Here is an 18124-nt window from a genome sequence, read left to right on the forward strand (position 1 = left end):
TTCTGATCTCTGAGCTTTCACTTATTCTGTTTCCTCTCAATAGAGTAATAAATACTTCTTTCTCTACTTCCTCTTCCACCACCTCTTTCAGTGAAAGCCCCACACATCTGTCAAACCACATCACACAAAACATCTCCCACATGCAGATTTTTCTGTTCTCATCTTCCCAAAACAGGATTTGCCTCCTTCCTTCTATCAGTTCCCCACAGGACTCTTTTCCCCAAAAGCCAACTCGAAAGACTTTCATGAAGGTTTTTTTTTTCTTTCACAATCAAGATTTTATTGGTTGGAAAATGTGGGATGCTTCACAAATTTGCTTGTCACCCTCCTGCAAGGGCCACACTAATCTGCCCTATATAGTTTCACCTTTAGTGTATGTGCTGCCCAAGGGAGTATCGCATGAAGGCATTTTATTGGGGAAGCGAGGGAAGCAGGATTGTGCAAAGAAGAAGCTGGGCTGCAATACTGTCTCTACTGGGCACACAGTCAATCCCTTGGGGAGCTCTGGAGCTGCGAGCAAGAGAGTCAGGGACTATACCTCCCTCTGCCCACCAGTCATTGGCTGTGAAGACCTTGGGCAAGGACCACAGAGGGAGTATTTAGCCATGAACTGTCAGCTGTCAGTACTCCTGGGGGAATGAATTGCCTCCATCTGAAAAGGATGGAAGACAGGGATAGAAATGTGAGTGGCACACCACAGTATCCACTACATCAACCTAGAAGGAATTTGTCATTCTCTGCTCTGTAGGTCGTATCTTTGTCTTCTGGAAACTAGAAATAAATATTTCCTCAACATTTTCTGAATTCCCTGTAGCTGTGCGTACAGTGCACAAGAGATGCTGGAGAGATAATTTGCAGAGATAATTTATTTTGTGCTCTTTCACAGAACTTTCACTTGAAAGATATATTAAGGAGGTATGTCAGACACACGCTATCTCTATTTTACAGAGGACAAAATTGAGGTGCAGACTGATAATTGGGGTTGGTCAATAACACAGTTAATATTCATTTAAAAGTTTCATTGAAAAAACCTAGGTCTCAGGACTTTCAGGCTGATTGTCTTTGCAAAAAAATTAATTAATTAAAAATAAAAAAAAAATGTACTCCATAAACCAAAGACAAATAGTAGCTCCAAAAAGGGCTACAGTTGGGTCAACAGTTAATAACCTTGCTCCCTAAACCCCTTCTCAAAAATTCCTGCTTCTGGACCTCCCTGAGGTGCCTCAACTTGATAAGTTATTAGACTCCTTTTTGGCACATATTCACATGCAAAGAGCCAGAGCTTTCAACTGAGATTTAAAACAACCTTGGCTCATTGCCCAGGGCTCATACTGTGGCAACAGCAGAAAGCATTCTCCAAGAATCTTTAAAACAATCGCTATGAGGAACATGACCTGAAGTACAATCCCTGAAATCATTTTCAGGAGACTTGCCATGGTCATAAAAACAGGTGAAGTCATAAAGAACCCCTTTTTAAGACAACAATGTCTCTTCCCTCTCCCATTCTCCTTCCCAGCCCCACCCCCCATAACTACTCTATTAGCTTCACCTGCCCAAAATCATCACCTTAGCAGAGAAAATCACCTGTGATGTGACCTATTTCTAGGAAAACACCAACCCCAGCCCTGTGCGTGAATCTATTTATGTTGCACAGTTGGGGCCTGGTGCTTAGCAGGATTTCTTGTTCACGGCCGCTGCTGAGAACCCCAGAAGACTGGGCCAAGAGCAGGTCTGTTTCTATTCCCTGCAAAATCCAGTTCTGGGCACCATCACCTTGGCTAGTTATCTCCTTTATTCTGGATTCTTGATGTATGGAAAGAGACATGCACATAGAGATCACATGCACATAAGTACTTGGGCCTCATATACTGAGTTACCATAGCAGTGACCGTCTTCCACTCAAGGTCAAATCAATTGTTCCTTAAATGTAGCTTTTTGGCCATACTCCTGTTCAAGGGCCACCAAACACTCCTGATCATTAACACTGAATCTTTAGCCTAGATCTGCTGACTCTCTACAAACTAATTTCAAGTGGCTCTTTAAGATCTATTGCCTTACTTCACCTTGGCACACATTCTACATTTCAGCAACATTGTCCTGTCAGTTCTTATATTAGAAGCATTTTCCAAGATGGCATGTGAAGTTTCCCTCAAAACACTCTGGCCACTGACAGGAACTTTAGGATTCCCCCAATTCTGGAAATGTGATTACAGAAACCAAAGTTTGTAATCTGCTAATAGAAACTAGCCAATGGATTTCCAACGCTTGAATCTCAATTTATCCATACGTTTCAGTGACAACGAATTCACCCGCTGGACTGGAGATGCCACTCACAATTTTCACATAGACCATGTTCATACTTTATATTTTCATACACACGCAACCACCCCTCTTATATTTTCACACTTGCAAGTTTTTTCCCTGAGAAACCATTTCTTATCTACACTGGTGTTAATCCTACCGAGGTGTCCATGTCAAACTCAGTCACCATCTCTTTCTTGGAGGCTTCTGGTAGCCCACTGCAGAGCCCATATGTGGTTCACGTCATTTTATGCCTTGTATTATTATTTGTGTTCACATCTCACCCTGTGTCTATTAAACAATAAGCTTAAATGTAGAAATCAGATGCCAACCATTCCCCTGTTCCAACAGTATCTGACACAATACACTGGGACAAAGTCAATGTTCAGTGAAGAATTGAAAAAGCATTAAGCATATCTTCTCATAGTCAGTGCAGTAGATATAAAACAAATTTGGAAAATACTTCAACACATTTTTGTTGCCTTTCTATTAAAGTTTGCCATATGCAAAATATGTAACTATTAAGTATATATGTTGAAAATTTATAAAAAGTGGTTAAAGGCATGTAACCGTCTCTAAGAATCTAGAACATTATTTATACTCCAAAAACAACCACATCTCCCTGCTCCACAGTCAACTCCCAAAAGTAATTACTATTCTGATGTCTACCATCTTAAAACACTTTTCATCTCTTTATAAGAATGTAATAGTACGGTATGAACTTCAGCGTGTTTATATTTTATTTTGTTTTATTGCTCATTATTATGATTGTAGATTTATCCATCTGGTTGCTCCATAGCCTTGGTTGGTACTTTTCATTGCTAAATAATATCCCATCACAAGACTATGTAATAATTTACTAATGATAATGAACATCAGTTCATATCTAATAACTAATGAACATTAGTTCATATGTAGCATGCTGCTACATATTTAGCAAGAAGGAAGACAGCCAAGCTACTGTGTATGCATACGTTCGACTTTAGTTGTTATTGCCATACAATTTTCGAAGTAGTTTTACCAATTTGAACTACCATCAACATTGTGTGAGGGATCCTATTGTTTCATTTCTTCACCAGCACCTGGCATTGTCAGATATTTAAAATTTGAGTCATTCAGGTGGGTTTTGGGGGTTAGTATGATTTGAATTTGCATTGCCCTGACGATAAATCATGACAAAAAAACCCCAACACATCTTGTTATGCTCTTTGGCCACTTTGACAGTCTTATTTGTGAAATGACATGTGTTTAAATTGTACTGTTATATTTGTCTTATTAATTTGTGATATATATATATATATTAATGTTTTGTTTATTTTTGAGAGAGCACGAGAGGGGAAAGGGCAGAGAGACAGAGAGAGAGAGACAGAGAGAGAGAGAGAGAGACAGAGAGACAGAGAATCCAAAGCAGGCTCTGCACTGACAGCAGAGAGCCCAGTGTGGGGCTCGAACTCATAAAACGCAAGATCATGACCTGAGTGGAAGTCAGACGCTTAACCGACTGAGCCACCCAGGTGCCCCAATCTGTGACATTTTTAATATACAATTATTTTTGGATACAATTTCTTTACCAGGTATGTGATTACAAATCTCCTCCTCCACACTGCAGTTTGCATGACAGCTCTCTTAATGGTGTTTTTTGATAAATAAAAATTATGAATTTTAATTAAATCTAATGCATCAATCTTTCACTTTATAGTTAGCAATTGTGACTGTGTGCATGAGTTTATTCTCATTTAAGAATCTTTTCTGAATTTAAGATCAAGAGGTTTTCTTTCATATTTGCTTTAGAAGCTTTGTAACTTTACCTTTCGATTTGAGGTCTTAGGTACACATGGGATAAATTTTGGTGCATGGTATGAGAAAGGCGTCAAATTAATTTTTATAGAATATACAAGTAACCTTGAGGCATTTATCTAAAAGATCACATTTTCTCCCACTGCACTGCTGCAATACTTTACTATAAATCAATGACAATCTATGTTTGGGTCTAAAACTGGGTATTCTCTTATGTTCTATTTGTCTATATTTCTATCTTTGTGCCAAAATCATAGTTTTTTAATTATTGCTCTACTGTTGTTTTCTTTCTAAATCTGTTAGTTCATATCTCTCTCTCTCTCTCTCTCTTTTTTTTTTTTTTTTTTTTTTTTTTTTTTTTTTTTTTCAATATATGAAATTTATTGTCAAATTGGTTTCCATACAACACCCAGTGTTCATCCCAAAAGGTGCCCTCCTCACTGCCCATCACCTACCCTCCCCTCCTTCCCACCCCCATCAACCCTCAGTTTGTTCTCAGTTTTTAAGAGTCTCTTATGCTTTGGCTCTCTCCCACTCTAACCTCTTTTTTTTTCCTTTCCCTCCCCCATGGATTTCTGTTAAGTTTCTCAGGATCCACATAAGAGTGGAAACATATGGTATCTGCTTTTCTCTGTATGGCTTATTTCACTTTTTTTTTTTTTTTTTTTTATGAAGTTTATTGACAAATTGGTTTCCATACAACACCCAGTGCTCATCCCAAAAGGTGCCCTCCTCAATACCCATCACCCACCCGCCCCTCCCTCCCACCCCCCATCAACCCTCAGTTTGTTCTCAGTTTTTAACAGTCTCTTATGCTTTGGCTCTCTCCCACTCTAACGTCTTTTTTTTTTCTCCCTTCCCCTCCCCCATGGGTTCCTGTTGAGTTTCTCAGGATCCACATAAGAGTGAAACCATATGGTATCTGTCTTTCTCTGTATGGCTTATTTCACTTAGCATCACACTCTCCAGTTCCATCCACGTTGCTACAAAAGGCCATATTTCATTTTTTCTCATTGCCACGTAGTATTCCATTGTGTATATAAACCACAATTTCTTTATCCATTCATCAGTTGATGGACATTTAGGCTCTTTCCATAATTTGGCTATTGTTGAGAGTGCTGCTATGAACATTGGGGTACAAGTGCCCCTATGCATCAGTACTCCTGTATCCCTTGGGTAGATTCCTAGCAGTGCTATTGCTGGGTCATAGGGTAGGTCTATTTTTAATTTTCTGAGGAACCTCCACACTGTTTTCCAGAGCGGCTGCACCAATTTGCATTCCCACCAACAGTGCAAGAGGGTTCCCGTTTCTCCACATCCTCTCCAGCATCTATAGTCTCCTGATTTGTTCATTTTGGCCACTCTGACTGGCGTGAGGTGATACCTGAGTGTGGTTTTGATTTGTATTTCCCTGATAAGGAGCGACGCTGAACATCTTTTCATGTGCCTGTTGGCCATCTGGATGTCTTCTTTAGAGAAGTGTCTATTCATGTTTTCTGCCCATTTCTTCACTGGGTTATTTGTTTTTCGGGTGTGGAGTTTGGTGAGCTCTTTATAGATTTTAGATACTAGCCCTTTGTCCGATATGTCATTTGCAAATATCTTTTCCCATTCCGTTGGTTGTCTTTTAGTTTTGTTGGTTGTTTCCTTTGCTGTGCAGAAGCTTTTTATCTTCATAAGGTCCCAGTAATTCACTTTTGCTTTTAATTCCCTTGCCTTTGGGGATGTGTCGAGTAAGAGATTGCTACGGCTGAGGTCAGAGAGGTCTTTTCCTGCTTTCTCCTCTAAGGTTCTGATGGTTTCCTGTCTCACATTTAGGTCCTTTATCCATTTTGAGTTTATTTTTGTAAATGGTGTGAGAAAGTGGTCTAGTTTCAACCTTCTGCATGTTGCTGTCCAGTTCTCCCAGCACCATTTGTTAAAGAGGCTGTCTTTTTTCCATTGGATGTTCTTTCCTGCTTTGTCAAAGATGAGTTGGCCATATGTTTGTGGGTCTAGTTCTGGGGTTTCTATTCTATTCCATTGGTCTGTGTGTCTGTTTTTGTGCCAATACCATGCTGTCTTGATGATGACAGCTTTGTAGTAGAGGCTGAAGTCTGGGATTGTGATGCCTCCTGCTTTGGTCTTCTTCTTCAAAATTCCTTTGGCTATTCGGGGCCTTTTGTGGTTCCATATGAATTTTAGGATTGCTTGTTCTAGTTTCGAGAAGAATGCTGGTGCAATTTTGATTGGGATTGCATTGAATGTGTAGATAGCTTTGGGTAGTATTGACATTTTGACAATATTTATTTTTCCAATCCATGAGCAGGGAATGTCTTTCCATTTCTTTAAATCTTCTTCAATTACCTTCATAAGCTTTCTATAGTTTTCAGCATACAGATCCTTTACATCTTTGGTTAGATTTATTCCTAGGTATTTTATGCTTTTTGGTGCAATTGTGAATGGGATCAGTTTCTTTATTTGTCTTTCTGTTGCTTCATTGTTAGTGTATAAGAATGCAACTGATTTCTGTACATTGATTTTGTATCCTGCAACTTTGCTGAATTCATGTATCAGTTCTAGCAGACTTTTGGTGGAGTCTATCGGATTTTCCATGTATAATATCATGTCATCTGCAAAAAGCGAAAGCTTGACTTCATCTTTGCCAATTTTGATGCCTTTGATTTCCTTTTGTTGTCTGATTGCTGATGCTAGAACTTCCAGCACTATGTTAAATAACAACGGTGAGAGTGGGCATCCCTGTCGTGTTCCTGATCTCAGGGAAAAAGCTCTCAGTTTTTCCCCGTTGAGGATGATGTTAGCTGTGGGCTTTTCATAAATGGCTTTTATGATCTTTAAGTATGTTCCTTCTATCCCGACTTTCTCAAGGGTTTTTATTAAGAAAGGGTGCTGGATTTTATCAAAGGCCTTTTCTGCATCGATTGACAGGATCATATGGTTCTTCTCTTTTTTTTTGTTAATGTGATGTATCACGTTGATTGATTTGCGAATGTTGAACCAGCCCTGCATCCCAGGAATGAATCCCACTTGATCATGGTGAATAATTCTTTTTATATGCTGTTGAATTCGATTTGCTAGTATCTTATTGAGAATTTTGGCATCCATATTCATCAGGGATATTGGCCTGTAGTTCTCTTTTTTTACTGGGTCTCTGTCTGGTTTAGGAATCAAAGTAATACTGGCTTCATAGAATGAGTCTGGAAGTTTTCCTTCCCTTTCTATTTCTTGGAATAGCTTGAGAAGGATAGGTATTATCTCTGCTTTAAACGTCTGGTAGAACTCCCCTGGGAAGCCATCTGGTCCTGGACTCTTATTTGTTGGGAGATTTTTGATAACCGATTCAATTTCTTCGCTGGTTATGGGTCTGTTCAAGCTTTCTATTTCCTCCTGATTGAGTTTTGGAAGAGTGTGGGTGTTCAGGAATTTGTCCATTTCTTCCAGGTTGTCCAATTTGTTGGCATATAATTTTTCATAGTATTCCCTGATAATTGTTTGTATCTCTGAGGGATTGGTTGTAATAATTCCATTTTCATTCATGATTTTATCTATTTGGGTCATCTCCCTTTTCTTTTTGAGAAGCCTGGCTAGAGGTTTGTCAATTTTGTTTATTTTTTCAAAAAACCAACTCTTGGTTTCGTTGATCTGCTCTACAGTTTTTTTAGATTCTATATTGTTTATTTCTGCTCTGATCTTTATTATTTCTCTTCTTCTGCTGGGTTTAGGCTGTCTTTGCTGTTCTGCTTCTATTTCCTTTAGGTGTGCTGTTAGATTTTGTATTTGGGATTTTTCTTGTTTCTTGAGATAGGCCTGGATTGCGATGTATTTTCCTCTCAGGACTGCCTTCGCTGCGTCCCAAAGCGTTTGGATTGTTGTATTTTCATTTTCGTTTGTTTCCATATATTTTTTGATTTCTTCTCTAATTGCCTGGTTGACCCACTCATTCGTGAGTAGGGTGTTCTTTAACCTCCATGCTTTTGGAGGTTTTCCAGACTTTTTCCTGTGGTTGACTTCAAGCTTCATAGCATTGTGGTCTGAAAGTATGCATGGTATAATTTCAATTCTTGTAAACTTATGAAGGGCTGATTTGTGACCCAGTATATGATCTATCTTGGAGAATGTTCCATGTGCACTCGAGAAGAAAGTATATTCTGTTGCTTTGGGATGCAGAGTTCTAAATATATCTGTCAAGTCCATCTGATCCAGTGTCTCATTCAGGGCCCTTGTTTCTTTATTGACCGTGTGTCTAGATGATCTATCCATTTCTGTAAGTGGGGTGTTAAAGTCCCCAGCAATTACCACATTCTTATCAATAAGGTTGCTTATGTTTATGAGTAATTGTTTTATATATTTGGGGGCTCCGGTATTCGGCGCATAGACATTTATAATTGTTAGCTCTTCCTGATGGATAGACCCTGTAACTATTATATAATGTCCTTCTTCATCTCTTGTTACAGCCTTTAATTTAAAGTCTAGTTTGTCTGATATAAGTATGGCTACTCCAGCTTTCTTCTGGCTTCCAGTAGCATGATAAATAGTTCTCCATCCCCTCACTCTCAATCTAAAGGTGTCCTCAGGTCTAAAATGAGTCTCTTGTAGACAGCAAATAGATGGGTCTTGTTTTTTTATCCATTCTGATACCCTATGTCTTTTGGTTGGCGCATTTAATCCATTTACATTCAGTGTTATTATAGAAAGATACGGGTTTAGAGTCATTGTGATGTCTGTATGTTTTATGCTTGTAGTGATGTCTCTGGTACTTTGTCTCACAGGGTCCCCCTTAGGATCTCTTGTAGGGCTGGTTTAGTGGTGACAAATTCCTTCAGTTTTTGTTTGTTTGGGAAGACCTTTATCTCTCCTTCTATTCTAAATGACAGACTTGCTGGATAAAGGATTCTTGGCTGCATATTTTTGCTGTCTAGCACCCTGAAAATCTCGTGCCAATTCTTTCTGGCCTGCCAAGTTTCAAAAGAGAGATCAGTCACGAGTCTTATAGGTCTCCCTTTATATGTGAGGGCACGTTTACCCCTTGCTGCTTTCAGAATTTTCTCTTTATCCTTGTATTTTGCCAGTTTCACTATGATATGTCGTGCAGAAGATCGATTCAAGTTACGTCTGAAGGGAGTTCTCTGTGCCTCTTGGATTTCAATGCCTTTTTCCTTCCCCAGTTCAGGGAAGTTCTCAGCTATGATTTCTTCAAGTACCCCTTCAGCACCTTTCCCTCTCTCTTCCTCCTCTGGGATACCAATTATGCGTAAATTATTTCTTTTTAGTGTATCACTTAGTTCTCTAATTTTCCCCTCATACTCCTGGATTTTTTTATCTCTCTTTTTCTCAGCTTCCTCTTTTTCCATAACTTTATCTTCTAGTTCACCTATTCTCTCCTCTGCCTCTTCCATCCGAGCTGTGGCGGTTTGCATTTTGTTTTCCATTTCCTTTAAAGCGTTTTTCAGCTCCTCGTGCCTGTTCATTAGTCCCCTGATGTCTGTAGCAAGAGATTCTCTGCTGTCCTGTATGCTGTTTTCCAGCCCAGCGATTAATTTTATGACTATTATTCTAAATTCACTTTCTGTTATATTATTTAAATCCTTTTTGATCAGTTCATTAGCTGTTGTTATTTCCTGGAGATTCTTCTGGGGGGAATTCTTCCGCTTGGTCATTTTGGATAGTCCCTGGTGTGGTGAGGGCCTGCAGGGCACTTCCCCTGTGCTGTGGTGTATAACTGGAGTTGGTGGGCGGGGCCGCAGTCCGACCTGATGTCTGCCCTCAGCCCACCGCTGGGGCCACAGTCAGACTGGTGTGTGCCTTCTCTTCCCCTCTCCTAGGGGCGGGATTCACTGTGGGGTGGCGTGGCCCGTCTGGGCTACTTGCACACTGCCAGGCTTGTGATGCTGGGGATCTGGCGTATTAGCTGGGGTGGGAAGGCAAGGTGCACGGCGGCAGGGGGGGCAGGCTTAGCTCGCTTCTCCTTAGGTGATCCACTTCAGGAGGGGCCCTGTGCAGCCGGAGGGAGTCAGATCGCTGCCGGAGGTTTGGCTCCGCAGAAGCACAGAGTTGGGTGTTCGCGCGGAGCGAGCAATTTCCCTGGCCGGAGCCGGTTCCCTTTGGGATTTTGGCTGGGGGATGGGCGGGGGAGATGGCGCTGGAGAGCGCCTTTGTTCCCCGCCAAACTGAGCTCTGTCGTCCGGGGGCTCCGCAGCTCACCCTCCCTTTGTCCTCCAGCCTTCCCGCTTTCTGAGCAGAGCTGTTAACTTATGACCTCCCAGACGCTAAGTCGCGCTTGCTGTCGGAACACAGTCCGTCAGGCCCCTCCGCTTTTGCAAGCCGGACTCGGGGGCTCTGCTTGGCCGGCGAGCCGCCCCTCCGCCCCGGCTCCCTCCCGCCAGTCCGTGGAGCGCGCACCGCCTCGCCGCCCTTCCTACCCTCTTCCGTGGGCCTCTCGTCTGCACTTGGGTCCGGTGACTCTGTTCTGCTAATCCTCTGGCGGTTTTCTGGGTTATTTAGGCAGGTGTAGGTGGAATCTAAGTGATCAGCAGGACGCGCGGTGAGCCCAGCGTCCTCCTACGCCGCCATCTTCCTAGTCCCTCTCTCTCTCTCTCTTTTAAGTTTATTTTGAGAGAGAGAAAGAGTTGGGGAGGGGCAGAGAGAGAGGGAGAGAGAATTTGAAGGAGGCTCTGTGCTGACAGCTGGGCATGCTTCAGAAAGCCTGAGATCGAGACCTGAGCCAAAATCAAGAGTCAGGGGCTTAATTGACTGAACCACCCAGGTGCCCCAGTTCATGTCTTTCAACATTGTTCATCTTTCAGATTTTGATACTTTCACTTGTTTGAATTTCTATATGTATTTTAGAATTTAGCTTGCCAGTTTCCATTATATATATGTATACATATATATATATATATGTATATATATACACATATATACACATATGTATACATATATATATGTATGTGTATTTATATACATATATATATATAGTGCTATATGTGATTTATAATTAGAGTTTTATTGATTCTATAAGTCAGCTTAGGGAGAATTTACATCTTTAAAATATTAAGTCTTCAAATATATCAATCTGGTATATACTTTCATCTCTTTAGACCTTTAAAAAAATTTTCTCCATAATACCTCACAGTTTTCAGTGTAGAAGTGTGGAATGACTTTTGTTAAATTTAGTCTGAGGCATTTGATATTTTTGGTGCTATCACAAATGAAATGTTTTCTAATGTTCAATTTTGGCTTGTTACTAATAACTCAAAGTAGTAATTGAATTTCACATATCACTTTATATCCAGCAATACTATTTTCAGTTATTACAGGTGATTTTTTTAATCTATAGAATTATTTTGCATGTATAATATACACAAGTTGTGCATGAATGACGGTTATATTTCTTTTTAATTCTTATACCTTTCATTTATTCTTCTTGCTGTGCTGTATTTGAAATGGTATAAAAATATTGAATTGATGTTATATTACTGGGTATCCATATCTCTTACCAGACTTCAATGTGTATCTTTAATATTTGATAATCAAATAAGATTTAGAGGTTTCTTTGGGTAGCTATATCTTCCCAGCTAATTAAGGAAATTTCTTTCTATTTCTATTTCATAATGGATTCATCATTGATGATGAATTTCATTAAAGGCTTTGTATGTATCTTTTGAGGTTTCCATATGGTTTTTATCTTTTATTCTGTTATACTGCAATTTATTTTCAAATATTAAACCGACATTTCATTCCTAAAATAAAATCGCTGTGATTATAATAAAGTATTATTTTTCCATATTTCTGGATTCAATTTTCTAATATGTTCTTTAGATTTTCTTGTGTGCATGTTCATGAGAGATGTTGGCCTAGATTTGGTTTTCTCTTTTTCACATGGTTTTTGTCAAGTTTTGTGTTAAGGTCATGGTAAGCCCATAAAACAAGTTTGCAAATGTTTCTTATTTTTCTATTCTCTGGCAGAGTTTAAGATTGGTGTTTTCTTTTCTTTAAATGTTTAGGAGAATTCACCAATGAAGACATTGGATCCTTTAGATTTATTTGTGGAAATGTTTTCAATTTTGTTCATATTTTCTATTTCTTCCTACGTTTGCTTTAAGTAAGTTGCGTTTTCATTTAAGTTGTCAAATGTATTCCAATGAAATTTTCCCAACATATTCTTATTTTGTTAGTCTGTGATCTATGTAGTGACATGTTCCCTTTCATTTTTTAAATGAATAAACTGTTTTTTATAGTAGTTTTAGGTTTACAACAAAATTGAGCAGAAAGTACATAGAGTCCGTATATCCCTTGGTCCCACATGTATATCTCTTCCACCACCAATGTCCTGTGTCAGAGCAGTACATTTGTTACAGTCTGTGAACGTACATTGACACATTACTATTATTCAAAACATGTAGATTACATAAGGGTTCATTCTAAGTATAATACATTCTATGGGTTACCACACATCTATAATGACATGTATCCACCACTGTGGAATGGTACAGAACAGTTTCACTGCCCTAAAAGCCCTCTGTGCTCTACTTTTCCCCCTCTCTTGATAACCACTGATCCTTTTCTGTTTGTTGGTTTTTGACAACCAGTGACTTTTTTTACTGTGTCTGTAATTTTGCCTTTTCCGGAATGTCGTATAGTTGGCATCGTACAGTATGTAACCTTTTCAAATTGACTTCTTCCACTTAGTAGTACACATTTAAGTTTCCTCCATGTGTTTTCACGACTTGATAGCTCATTTCTTTTTAGCGCTGAACAAAACTGCACGTTCTAGTGTACCACAGTGTATTTATCTATTCACCTACTAAGGACTAAGGACTTCTTGGTTGCTTCCAAATCTTCATAATTATAAATACAGCTGCTATAAACATCTGTGTGCAGGTCTTTTTGTGTGGACATGTTTTCAATTCATGTGGGGATAAACAGCAAGGAATGTGATTGCTGGATTGTATGATAAGAACTTATTGAGCTTATTGGGAAACCGTCAAACTGTTTCCCAACGTCGCTGTACCATTTTGAATTCCTACCAGCAATGTTGTTCTACACCCATAACAGCATTTGGAGCTGTTAGTATTCTGGATTTTAGCCATTCTAGTAGGTATGTAGCGGTATTTCATTGTTGATTTAATTTGCATTTCCCTGGTGACACATGATATGGAGTATCTTTTCACATGCATATTTACCATCTGGGTATCTTTTCAAAATGAGGTTTCTGTTAAGGTCTTTGGTGCATTTTTAAATCAGGTTGTTTGTTTTCTTATTGAGTTTTAAGAGTTCTTTGTAAATTTTTAGGTAACAGTTGTTTATCAGATGAATCTTCTCCAAATGTTTTCTTCCAGACTGTGGCTTTTCTTCTTGCTTTATTGAAATTGTCTTCTACAGAGCAGAAGTTTTTAAATTTTAATTAAGTCAAGCTTATCAATTCTTTTTTCCCCCATTTATCGTTTGGTTAAATAAATAAGACCAAAGGCAATCCAATTCACAGATTAAGTAGTTGTTTCTCGAAGAAATGACTTTTCTTTTTATTCTTCATTCAATATACTGTTACTGAGTGCCAACTTATTTTCCAGGTACTAAGTACTAAAGGCACAACAATGAATAAATACAACTCCTACCATCAAATAATTAAATACATAATTGTGGTGGAATGAGGGGAGATAGGCATGGAACTGATCAACTAAAATCATAAAATGAGGCAGACAAAAAAAATGTTAGAATAAGCAACTAAAATCTGGGAGCAGAGAAATGATTATTATAATTACAATCAAAATCATCACTGTCGTCATCATCTCCCTTTATATTTTTATTATGGTTTTCAATGATGTTTATGGAAAAATTGGCATGTCCCTAGCCCCCTGCTAAGTGGTGGCATGTATCCCGTCTTGAACAATAGAGCCAGGCTGATTGCCTCAGATGGCTTCCAAGTTAACAGATGCATTATTTGAACCTTTGGTAAACACTATGTAGGATGTGTAAATGGTGCTGTGAAGAGAAAAACCATGGAGAAAACTTAAAATCTCAAAAGATCTCTGTGGAAGTACATTTTAACTGTGTTCTACAAGATTGGAAGGGCTGGAGGAAGGAAGAGTAAGCTTTCGGCATTCTTGACAGAGGGAAAAGCATCACATTTTGCAGGTTGTAATGTATTTTTCACTTTATTTTTTTTCCTTTGGCTTACTTTCAAAAATACAGCCTCTGAGATAAATCTGGAAGAGATACCATTATTCCCTTTTTGACAGATTAAAAAATGAAGAATGGAGTATCAGCAACAATAAATGACATAACCAAGCTTCCATGACAAGTCAGTCAGCAGAGAAGGGACTTGAACTTGTCTGTGCTTAGGACTGCTGCCAGAACCTCCATGAAAGGCAAGGAAAGCAGCACTGGTGATGGTCACGAAAAGCAAGGACAAAGTATCTAAAGGTTGTTGAAACCCTAATAAGCAAATCTGAAATTAACAGTGATGAGAAGAGTATCCTCCTATTCTCGGGGAGGTGTTCCAAGGCCCTCCAGTGGGTGCCTGAAAACTTAAATGGACTCGAATCCTACACAGACTGTTTTTTCCTATACTTACAGACCTCTGATGATGTTTAATTTATGAACTAGGCACAGTGAGAGATTATCAATTATAACTAATAATAAATCTCTCAGGACGTCTTCTTGTCCCATACTCACCCTTCTGCTTGGGATGATGTGAGATGATAAAATGCCTAAGTGATGAGATGTAGTGAGGGGAATGACGTAACACTGTGATGTAATTTTGGGCTACTATTGACCTTCTGATGATAGGTCAGATGGAGAACCCCCTGCTTCCAAACAAAGGTTGACTGCGGGTCACTGAAACAACAGAAAAGGGGGGACTGTTGTAAACGGAATGATGAGGGTAATATCAGAGGGTGTGATTTGATGTCAGAAAACTTGGTTTTGGCTGAGTCTGTCATTTGGGGGTTTAGGACCTTAGGCAAGATCATTATACTCCTTCCTCCTCAGTTTCCTTCTTTGTGGAATAGTGACAAATACCACCACCAACAACAAAAACAAAAAAATCCATGGATTGTCCTGAGGATAAAATGCAATAACATATGTAAGGACACTTCAAGATTATGAAAAGTGTCATTTAATCCTTAGCTAGTTTTATAATAATAATTATGTCTCTCAGCTTTGCCCAAATTTTCATACTTTTAAAATAGTTATTTCTTCTTTCTATAAAATAGATTCCTACATATTATGAGAAGCCTGGTTTTATGTATCACTTTATGTCTCTTTGTTTATTCTCAGTATTAAGTGAGTACATGTGTCCATGGGTCATGGACTGTTAGGATAATGAATCTGGTGCCTGAAGAATTATGATTTCAGGTGGGGAGCATGAAGCAAATTTTCGGACATAAGTCTATGTTCCCCCAAACAGCCTAAGTCATAAATATTGTGGTGCTGAAAAGTCAGCAGAGAAATTACATACAGTCTGCACCAAGTTATGGTTCAAAAATCATTTCTCTCTAGAATTATTGGAAGCTTGCAATAGAATGAACTACAATATTCTACTGCTATTGCCATTAAAAAGTGATAGTAATAATGCTAATGCTCATATAATGAACTCACAGGAACTCATTTTATTAGAATTAGTCCTGTTGACAAAGTACATTAAAACAATATTCAATGAGAACTTCAATAAATGGAAACCTAAGTTAATAAAAAATTTTCTTCATATTTTCTACTTCATGGAGTAGAAGAATACCCATATATACCACACACACTCACACACACATTTTTGGGCATGCCAGAATGTAAAACATCCAACACTCACAAAGTCTTTCTGAAATACATGTTCGAGAAAAGTATCAGCAAAATGACAAATGAATTCAAGAGAAAGAAAAATGAAAGACTTAAGATGAGGCCATCAGCAAATACACTGTTCCTTACTACATTTAAATCTAAGTTATATTGGATATATAATGTCAAAAACCAAATAGGTCTCTCCGAATCTAATTCTTTTTTTTTTTTTTAAATTTTTTTTTTCAACGTTTATTTATTTTTGGGACAGAGAGAGACAGAGCATGAACGGGGGAGGGGCAGAGAGAGAGAGGGAGACACAGAATCGGAAACAGGCTCCAGGCTCCGAGCCATCAGCCCAGAGCCTGACGCGGGGCTCGAACTCACGGACTGCGAGATCGTGACCTGGCTGAAGTCGGACGCTTAACCGACTGCGCCACCCAGGCGCCCCTCTCCGAATCTAATTCTGAGATAATCTTGAAATGGATGCAGCCACAACAGAGGGATTTGAAATCATGTCATTTCTTGCCTTAATAGGAAATAAGATACAATTGAAAAATGTAAGTTGAAACAAACAAGAGGATACATTTTGTGTAAATACAGGAAAATAGAATAAAGAAAAACTTGAGGTGCCTGGGTGGCTCAGTCAGTTAAACATCTGACTCTTGATTTCAGCTCAGGTTATGATCTCATGGTTTGTGAGGTCAAGCCTTGTGTTGGGCTTTGCATTGAGCATCGAGCCTATTGGGATTCTCTCTCTCTCGTTCTCGTTCTGCCCCTCTGCCCCGTCCCTCTCTCAAAATAAATCAATAAACTTAAAAAAAAAAAAAAGGAATAAAGAATAACTTTAGTGATCCCAAACAAGGTGAAAAATACATTATCATACTAGAAAAATGCTAACTAAGAAGCATGTCAAATAAAAACCATTAGATAACACAGCAGGAATCATTTCATCCATATCAATAATCATGTTAAATGTGAATGTATTAAATTCATTTAATAAAAATAAGATAATATCCTTTTAGTTAAAGACACAATATTCAACTTTATCCTATAAACAGGAGATAGAAACCAGAGCCTTTGAAGTCCCCACCATTACCTGTATTTTAATCATCGTTCCCACATTTCCTGTTCCCCAGTACATACTGAAACATAGGCCTCTAAGTCAGTCAACTGTGAACTCACCAAGCAAACACAGTCTCAGGTCACATGCTTAGCTTTCCACTTTTAAGCAGCATCTTATTTCCAGTTTCTAGCAATTCTTTTTCTTATAAACACAACTACGAATGCTTTCCACCATACAGTTTCTTGCTTTTAATAGGATGCCTTACTCTCTACGAATCACAATTCCCCAGTTAATGACATTTATAAAACACGATGATGGGGAGTCCAGATATTCAGCTCAAGTCATACATTTCACCTTAGACAAATCAGTTACCATCTCAGGGACACAAGTGTGTACATACAGAAATAGCAAAATGATTCTTGTCTCCTTTATTCACCAGGTGGCTGCCAATATCAAATGATAAAATATATTTTTTAAAAGTACTTTGGACAGAACAAGGTGTGACACAAATATAAAGAACTGCTATAACTATGATTGTTTACTATTAGAAACCTATTGAAAATCCTTATTTCTTCCAGTGTAGTATAGTGGTTATGAGTGTGAACTCTGGATCTTGGGTTCGTAGTCTCCCTATGACCTTGAACTGGACTAGAAGATCTCTGAGGTTCTTTCCGGCCATGATATTTTATAATTTTATGGAGTTCATAAGGGACTCATAAGCTAATGTCCTCCCACCCACTGGCACCTTTTGACCCTTCTTTAACGTTACCATAATACTATGACCTTTCTCCCAAATAGACATAATCAGAACTGTTTTAGAAAAAAGAAGAGATATGGTAAAGATTTTCTTACACCTTTGCAAGAAAGAGTCCATGACTCAAGGTGTCTCCTATTTGAATACAGAAACCGGAAAAACTTCTTTTTCTCTACCAGCTTCTGCCTTGAGGATGTCTCCAAATATTTTGCCAATGAATGTGGGAAGCTGTCCATCCTAGTGGCTGAAAGTGTGGGCAGGGTCACCAAAGAGTGAGCACTCGGGGAAGGAACACATGAAAACATTTCTCAGAAAAAAGCAGCACTTCTCCCTTTTCACTTGAGACAATGTTTTGTTTCTGTTTAGGAATCATAGAAACTGCGAATGAACAAGCTGTATCGGGTCATCTAATCTGCCCTCCAGGGAGGGGACGAGCT

At 38.8% G+C, this 18124-nt stretch overlaps 1 non-coding gene across 1 annotated transcript; it reads right to left on the minus strand.

Moving 5' to 3' along the window:
• Window positions 1-289: 289 nt before the first annotated feature.
• Window positions 290-396, minus strand: LOC124507984 (U6 spliceosomal RNA). The gene has a single exon (XR_006961194.1). It is a non-coding gene; the product is annotated as a U6 spliceosomal RNA (small nuclear RNA).
• Between the last annotated feature and the right edge of the window lie 17728 nt (window positions 397-18124).

Source organism: Lynx rufus, unplaced genomic scaffold, assembly GCF_022079265.1.
Source record: "Lynx rufus isolate CCGP_SWC_20201006 ecotype Redwood Valley unplaced genomic scaffold, mLynRuf1.p SCAF_12, whole genome shotgun sequence".
Taxonomy (NCBI): domain Eukaryota; kingdom Metazoa; phylum Chordata; class Mammalia; order Carnivora; family Felidae; genus Lynx; species Lynx rufus.